The following is an 8,125-nucleotide window of genomic DNA, read 5'->3' on the forward strand; positions in this document are numbered from 1 at the left end:
TGCGGTATTTTGGCGAGTAAAGATAGACAATGTCAAACGTCTTAAAGGTGTGGTTATGTTTGAAACCTCGACTGTTAATTTTTTTTCGGAACACTTATCTGTAGAAATTATGTGGAGATTTGTAAAGTAATCAGGCTGATGGAAAATTGAAATTTAACATTTTTTACAAACAGATTTATCAATATGAATTACATTTTAATGAATATGTAACTTTTAAATACTAATGTTATGGTGTAGTTTATAATCTTAACCAATTATACATGCAATTTTAAAACTCTCTTGTGTTTTATAATTGATATTTGATTCGGGTGTACCATCGACGTCATAAACGTTGACTTTGGTACATTCTTATTATTCTTTTTTTTGGGGGGTGGGGGTGGTATAAATTTTAACGTCTTAATACTAAAAAACGGTAACTTTCATTTTACTTTTATGTTCTTGAAGTTTTATGATAAACCAAAATGATACTTTGCCACCATTTTTTGCTCTATTCATTAAATATCGTGTTTAAACAGCAGCTCATGTCTGAAACGTTTTAAAATAAAAACGATGTTTGACTAAAGAAGTATTTGCATCTTGGTCGTCTCCCACCAAACGTGGTGCTGACTTTTTGTCTCTGGCATCTAAGCTTTTTACGGATTTATCTTAAGATGAATTCATGGTAATGTGGATGGAATTGTCAGAATAAATCTGTCTTTATGCCTGGAAATCACTGGTAAACCTATGAATGTAATCCTGACAGGCAAATGATACGATCATGCCGTTGCATAACTCACCTACGTTTTAGGTCTTCCAAAACTGATAACGCTATAATCGGAAAAAATCAATTAAATAGGCACGAGGGGACACCTCCGAAGAACAATCAACGTTTCATGAGCTAGCTGGATAGATCGTTAACATGGTCGTATTAAAATATGTTTTCTGAACGTATATATATAAGGTGATAATTATGAGAAAATATTGAAGCTCATTTTCTATCAATTTCATGTTTTGTTGGTGATTTTACGAGTAAGGCATTCCGACAGATAACCGTTTTACAACACTCGCGCTTATCTATGATGTCATTAAAACGTGACGCCATATTCATGTTTAAAATAATAGTTACAGTAAACTCCGCTTATAACGAACTCATCGGGACATTCAAAATCTGTTCCTTATATCCGGAGTTCCTTGTAAGCATATAGAGAATTAGTTCCTTGTATCAGGAGTTTTTATAGCGAACAGATCTACATATAACGAACTGATTGTTAAACATCGTCCGCCATTTTTAAGAGCATTTGATTAAGAATAATTAATTATTTATTTCTTTTATAGACACAATACCCGAGAGCGTACATTTTGGAATTTGAAAATCCTTTGCTATTTTCAGTTTAAGTTTTACTCTCTTTCTCAATTTTTCATAAAACATTATATTTTGTTTCTTTTAAATTCAGTGCTTTTCGTTTTCTTTCAATGAATAAGAATACACAAGATTTTCCATTTTTCTTCCCTTTATATTAAATATCTTCTTTTATGTTTTAAGGGTGACTTTAACTAATGAAATATATAAATTTCATTTTATTTCAACCAAGCATACTTTGTAGTTCTCTATGGATTATGTTTGCACGCATATGTGATTATGTTGAAAACCGATTATCCGTTTTATCTTTGTGACATGTACTCAAGCTAAAAATATCCTAAATAGAAAACTATTACATACTTCTATACAAATTTATTTTCATATATTGAATAACATACAACAATAAACGGTACATTCCGCGAGCTTTATTTCGTGCCAAAACGAAAATAGAAAATGCGGGATATATTTACGAATAGCCGATATTTGGAGTTCGTTATAAAAGTGTAATTTTATGCACTTTTAACTAAATTGGGACTAAGAAATGAGTTCCTTATAAGCGATAATTCCTTATAACCGTGTTCGCTATAACCGTAAGTTTTTGTATTGAATAAAGAAGGGCAAAATTCGGGCCAAAATAAATGGTTCCTTATAACCGAAAGTTCTCTATAACCGTGTTCGCTATTAGAGAAGTTTACTGTAATTGTTTACGATATAGTTTTGATACATGACAGAGACGATGTGTGCAAATATGAATGATCTCCTCGAAACAAAATATATTTTACTTACGATATTATTTTTGACAAAACTTCCATTCTATTATTAATAAAATTTCGCTTTTAATGAATTCAAACATGTTACATGTACGTACGGCTAATAAGAAATTATGATTTTATGATAGAATTCTTTGTTCTTTTTATTTTATCGCCACATCAGCGTTGTTTGTGCCGAAAAGGGGCTGTAAAAAGTCGCCCCGTACATTCAATCACAAATGTTATATTAAATCGTTCAGCACGACATTATCGTTGTGTGTGGTAATTTTAGTTCTATTTGGCATTTTTTAGTTGGGTGGTCCCAATATTCCTACTTGAATAATGTTAAAGCACCCTTAGGATATGTTGCCAGCTTTTTAACTTTGTTTTATGACGTCTTATCTGTAATATGCAGACTTCATAACCATTGATCCCCTTTCTTTATTCCATTTTGTTTAGCTCCTTCAATTGTTTTCTCGTTTAGGGCACATGTTTACTATTATTTTAAAGCGGGTCTGCAACATTTCGAATTTTGCCGTTTTGGAATTTATTTTGGAATTTTTATGTTTATTGTTGTCATTTTTACTTCAAAAATTGTTTATGGAAATGCAGTTATATAGAACTATATAAATGTTTATGTTTATATGTACAACGACAAAAGTTTTGCTTAAAGATTAATACAGTAAAGACTGTCTTAGCAACCACCTGTATATAGCGACGTTCTGTCTTTAGTGACCATAGTTAGGTGCGCCGAACAGTATTTACTATATAAATGGTCTGTATGTAGCAACTCCCTGTCTAGTCCGTACAACGACCATGATTTAGTCACCCGTTACGGTATTTGAGCCGTGAACAGCGACTTTTGCAAGGGGAGCAAGGCTTGAACTAGGTGACGACGTTGGCGAAGAAGTCGCCATCGGATCAGCGACTTTGCTTCAAAGAGATTTTGAAGTAGCCCGATTTTTATAATTTTCCGTCATACTTATTTACGCCGCTAGGTCTTTAAATAATTTGTTTACCTCTCAATTACAACCAATCACCATTAATCCGCTAATTAAGAACACGTGAGTTCAATACATGCCACAAGGCAAGAGTTCACTATGCTTATCTTTCTCATTACGTATTCATGCGATTGACGAATCAGAATGCATGTTGTAACTACGGCAGTTTGCATTGACCAATCGGCGACAGGCTAATACACTGTGGCTGTTTGTTGACAATTACACAAAATGGCTACAGATTCAATCAATTTTCGCCGATGAAATGATTCAAGACACCTGCATATACATAATTGCTGCGGTATTTTGGCGAGTAAAGATAGACAATGTCAAACGTCTTAAAGGTGTGGTTATGTTTGAAACCTCGACTGTTAATTTTTTTTCGGAACACTTATCTGTAGAAATTATGTGGAGATTTGTAAAGTAATCAGGCTGATGGAAAATTGAAATTTAACATTTTTTACAAACAGATTTATCAATATGAATTACATTTTAATGAATATGTAACTTTTAAATACTAATGTTATGGTGTAGTTTATAATCTTAACCAATTATACATGCAATTTTAAAACTCTCTTGTGTTTTATAATTGATATTTGATATGTATAATATCAATAAAAATATAATAAAATCCTTAGTATGGTACTTTTCTGCTTTTCAACAAAATATTGGTATGATATGTTCATTTATCCGAATTATGTAGATACTGTCCACAGTGACTCCCTGTCTATAATGACCTTTTTTCTTTTCTCCAATCGAAGGTCACTGTAAACAGTATTTACTGTAAATCAATCAGTAAAATGGTGGCGCTGACCCGATAATATTTCCTTCAGGTTTTCATTCTAACGAATTGGTAAATGGTCTTTAAAGTATTTTTTATGCTTTTAATGTGTGTAGGAAAATATGAAATGCATTTTTGTTTTTTTTAGAAACTTTGTATCGTGTATTAAGTCTGTGACATCGTATCACATCGTGCGTGTATCATGTATTATTTAAAATGAATAATAACCACTATCCCATCTGAAATGGTTATAAAACACCTCGCTGTAATGTAAATGCCAATGATTATCTTTCAAAGGTGAAACATGACTGGAGAGGTTGAACAACATGTTAGAAATAGGCTTAATCATAACTGAAGGCATAATAAAGCTTTTAACAAAACATTATATATTGGTAGGTCATTTTAGGTAAAATTATGATCTTTTAAATGACAATGCTAATCAACATTATTATTCATATATATCTTCTGTTGTCATTTTATTTTAGAACAGAAAGGTCAAGGCTGACAACTAGTTAAAGATTCGTTTGTTAGATATAACAGTTTGAGATATATTAAGTGCTACAAATATTGATTTTGTTTTGTATTTTGGGTATATCAACGATCAACGAGTAAGGATGGCTGGTATTCAACAAAAACAAATATCCAACTCAACCACGCAACACAGGATCACAAGCAAGCAGTCTAGCAGGACACCAAACAAACACAAGAGGACTAAAGGTAAAAGTACAGACCGGGTGTTATTGTTAAATATTTAAAGTAAGAAATCGTAGAAACCGACACGGTTATTAAATGAGACAATTGAAATGCCAACAAAAGGATCAGAGTGTAATTTACAAGGCAACAAAGACCAGAAAAGGGAAACAATATCAATAAGAACGAGACGAATGGGGTCATACTTACAGTAGGCGGCAAAAAGTGGAAGGGAAACAAAACCTTAAATAGTGCCAAGTCTGTTCCTTTTAAAATTATACTTCTTTTAAATAATATTACAATTTATCAAACTATTTTTGGCCACGTTATTTTGCGTTGGATTAAAAAGATAGTTCGAGAGAAATGAGACTTTAAAATCTTGTCCCCCAGCTCAATAAACGTGAGAGCAATTTTTCGGAAAACGTTAGAAGCATGTTTCGTTTCAATCATTGCCGCAAGACCTTTGTTACACAGCAAAAATTAAATATGTGATATTTTATGCCGATCATGCAGACTAATATAAAAGACTTCATATGGGGAAGTTTATATTAATGATTTGCTTGATTTTGTAAGCGCTTGCAAAATGCAATTTCCTTCTTTTGTTTTGCTTTGATTTAATTATTGATTGATATATCACGGTTTTTGTAGAAGCAAACAGGAAATACATGTACTCGTATCAGAGAAACAGATTTCCACTTCTTTTTTAATTGAAACTGTGCTTTTCTAATAACAGTTATAAGTATCTAGAGCATAACTACATTTGTATCTCAACGAACTTTTCACTGCACTCTGCACTCCCTATATCGTTAATCATTTAAACAATACCCCCTGACAACAGCCAAAGGAAAACAATGCTCTTGTAGTATAAGTAGCAGTAATTGCCGATGTTCAAAAGTTTAGCTATAATTTAATAGTGATTTTCAATTTGCGTTCTTAACGTACGCTTTTAAAATGTACGATTTTTTTTGCTTGTTTTATGAAGAACAAACACAACTTTTTCTCTTAATTTGAATTTGAACATCGAGATACCCTTATATTTATTCGAAATGAAAGAATGCAAAAGAGTGTTATGCAATCTTATTTACTGACAGATTTCACTCGCAGTAATCTTTTTAACAGGGTTTAAGCAAACGTATTAAATGTAATTCCGATTCCAAATGAATTAGTATCTAATGTCTGTCGTATGTTATTTCAACGATATAAAACCCACGTCTGGGTGAATAAAAGTGTTGAATAATTACTGATAATTACGAGAATATTTAAGACAATAACTAAAAGGTAAAAAATATTTCTTATTGAATTTTAGCCCAGGTACCACTCAACCTTAACCGTGCTATATATTTTTCGTGGATTTGCTCATCTTTCATTTAAGACGTTGAAACGTTTTCGGGCAAATTTCTATTGATAGTAAGTATTAACCAATTTATTAAAATTACTTTTAACAAAGATCATAAAAAAGAAATACAATGTAGCTACATTCAGTTTATTACATGTGTTTCAAACAGACTCCAATTTTTTTTATTTTTTTTTATTTTTTTGGTGTCCAGACATCCAAAAAGTTTTTTTTACAAACCACAAACTCTGCAACCTCATTGTGGAGAATTCGGAAGACAGTACAATTTCTATTTGCATAAGAAACTCTGCCTTTATGTCATTGTTCATCAATAGAAAATCAACAAACAGTCCGAATTCAACGGAATATTTTCGCATTTTGTTACGAATGTGTTCATTGATCTTTTTATGAGGTAATTAATTTTTGTTTATGACAGGGCTAATGCACCTTGAAACTAAAACGGTAAAAGTTTGTTTGTTAGAATATCTCATATTTGCCGTGATCGACCTGGTAACAATTGTATTTACCACTGTGACATAGCGCATACAAGAGCTTATCATACTAGTCTCTATATGTTAAAATTTGAATATGAACTTAAGTATTACTGTAAGGTTTTCCTTTTAAAATCATAACTTATGAGCAATTTTCATGAGATTTACAACAAAATGAAATTAAAATTAAATTGTTAATGAAACTATCGAATGCTTGGTTTTAAGCCGACGGAAAAAATACGTTAACATATTTTAATTCATGTGGCTTTATTGAACAGTGTATGGCATTAACAGATGGCACAAATGTGGCGGCAATCTTGATCTGAACTGAACTATGTAGAATCTGTTGCCGCCAAGAAGCTTATAGCTAATAAAGAGTAGTACAAATTTTTACAGTTTAATGTTTCTTTGAACAACAATGTTTGCAAACAAGAACATCAAGCTAAGGGAGTACACACTACGGAAATCAATTTAAGGATTTTAACATTTATCGCATCCAGGTATTATAGTCCGATTATTGTGAAAATTACATGATGATATCTTCTCTGTGAAATTACCAAAAAATAATGTCTCTGTATAGTTAGGTTGATATATATTTATTGTTTAGAAATTTTTAGAAATAAAAATGATAATTATAATAGCTAGCTTTTTATTCTCGAGTTACACCGCAAAACAATGTAAAAAGGACATTCATGCCATACACTAGTTGCTTTATTTCTTTTATTTACCATCTTTTTAAGATAATAGGTTTATGACTTCCCTTTGTTTTATCATAGTTACTTACATGTTTATTAACACAAGTACACAATGTTCTTTGTTCAAATGTCAAATGTTGTTGGTTACTACTTTTTCTTTTGTAGATTTGAAACTTCTTTGTTGCGATTTACTTTTCTTTACTTTAATGTTGTTTTTGTTTGTTTGTTTTTTTTCAAATTATAGGTAATAGTTATTATAGATAAATCTATGTTTTGTCGTTAATTGATACATGCTATCATCAAGGTATTTATAGCAATAGTATATGTTACGGTATTGATACGGTATCGGTACGGTATAGGTAAGATTATTTGTTGTCGCGGAGTTACTCCCCTTTGTTTTTTGCGCCTTTTGTCAATACGTAGCACAAACGTTTGTGACGAGACCACATGTTCTCTGAAATTTCTTGTAATTTCAACCTGCGTTGCGTCTTTTACAGCCCAAATAGAGGTATATTATCTTCATTACACCCTTAACTTTATTTGCTATAATGATTTAAGACAAAATTTTCACGTTTATTCGGTATGGGATGTTATATTGAATTGAGCGTAACCATATTTCGGATAATTTAGTTTTGGATAACATATTTATATTTTTGTAACTGTTTATTTGCAGTTTGACGTAGATCTTCGGATCTTCAGTGAAGTAAAGAACTAAAAGGGCTGTTGCGTTGTTTTATTTCTTGATTTACTGCTGCTACAGTCAAACTCTATGACCTGCACCTAGTATGAGTAACAGTAAATTGAGGAAACATGTTGAGAAGATTTCCTTTCTTGGACATCCTTCAACATTGCAGTGGAAACCAATAATACTCACAGACAGTAAAGCTAAATATCTGAAATCAATTAATGAGCATTCTTTTCCAGAGAGTCAAATAAAATGGCAGTATAAAGGTGGTATGAAAACAAAGCAACAACTTGATTGGCTTACACATAATCTAGATAATCTGTTGAAAGAATATGGTAAAATTTCACTATACATCTGGACTGGG

At 31.6% G+C, this 8,125-nt stretch overlaps 1 long non-coding RNA gene across 1 annotated transcript; it reads left to right on the top strand.

The window, feature by feature from the left end:
* The first annotated feature begins 7,405 nt into the window (after positions 1–7,405).
* On the top strand, positions 7,406–7,989 carry LOC132752682 (uncharacterized). The gene is made up of 2 exons (XR_009628840.1): positions 7,406–7,584; positions 7,750–7,989. It is a non-coding gene; the product is annotated as an uncharacterized LOC132752682 (long non-coding RNA).
* The last annotated feature ends 136 nt before the right edge of the window (positions 7,990–8,125 follow it).

The sequence above is a fragment of the Ruditapes philippinarum genome, unplaced genomic scaffold (assembly GCF_026571515.1).
Source record: "Ruditapes philippinarum isolate M1 unplaced genomic scaffold, ASM2657151v2 ctg8927_1_1_1_1, whole genome shotgun sequence".
NCBI classification, from domain to species: Eukaryota; Metazoa; Mollusca; class Bivalvia; order Venerida; family Veneridae; genus Ruditapes; species Ruditapes philippinarum.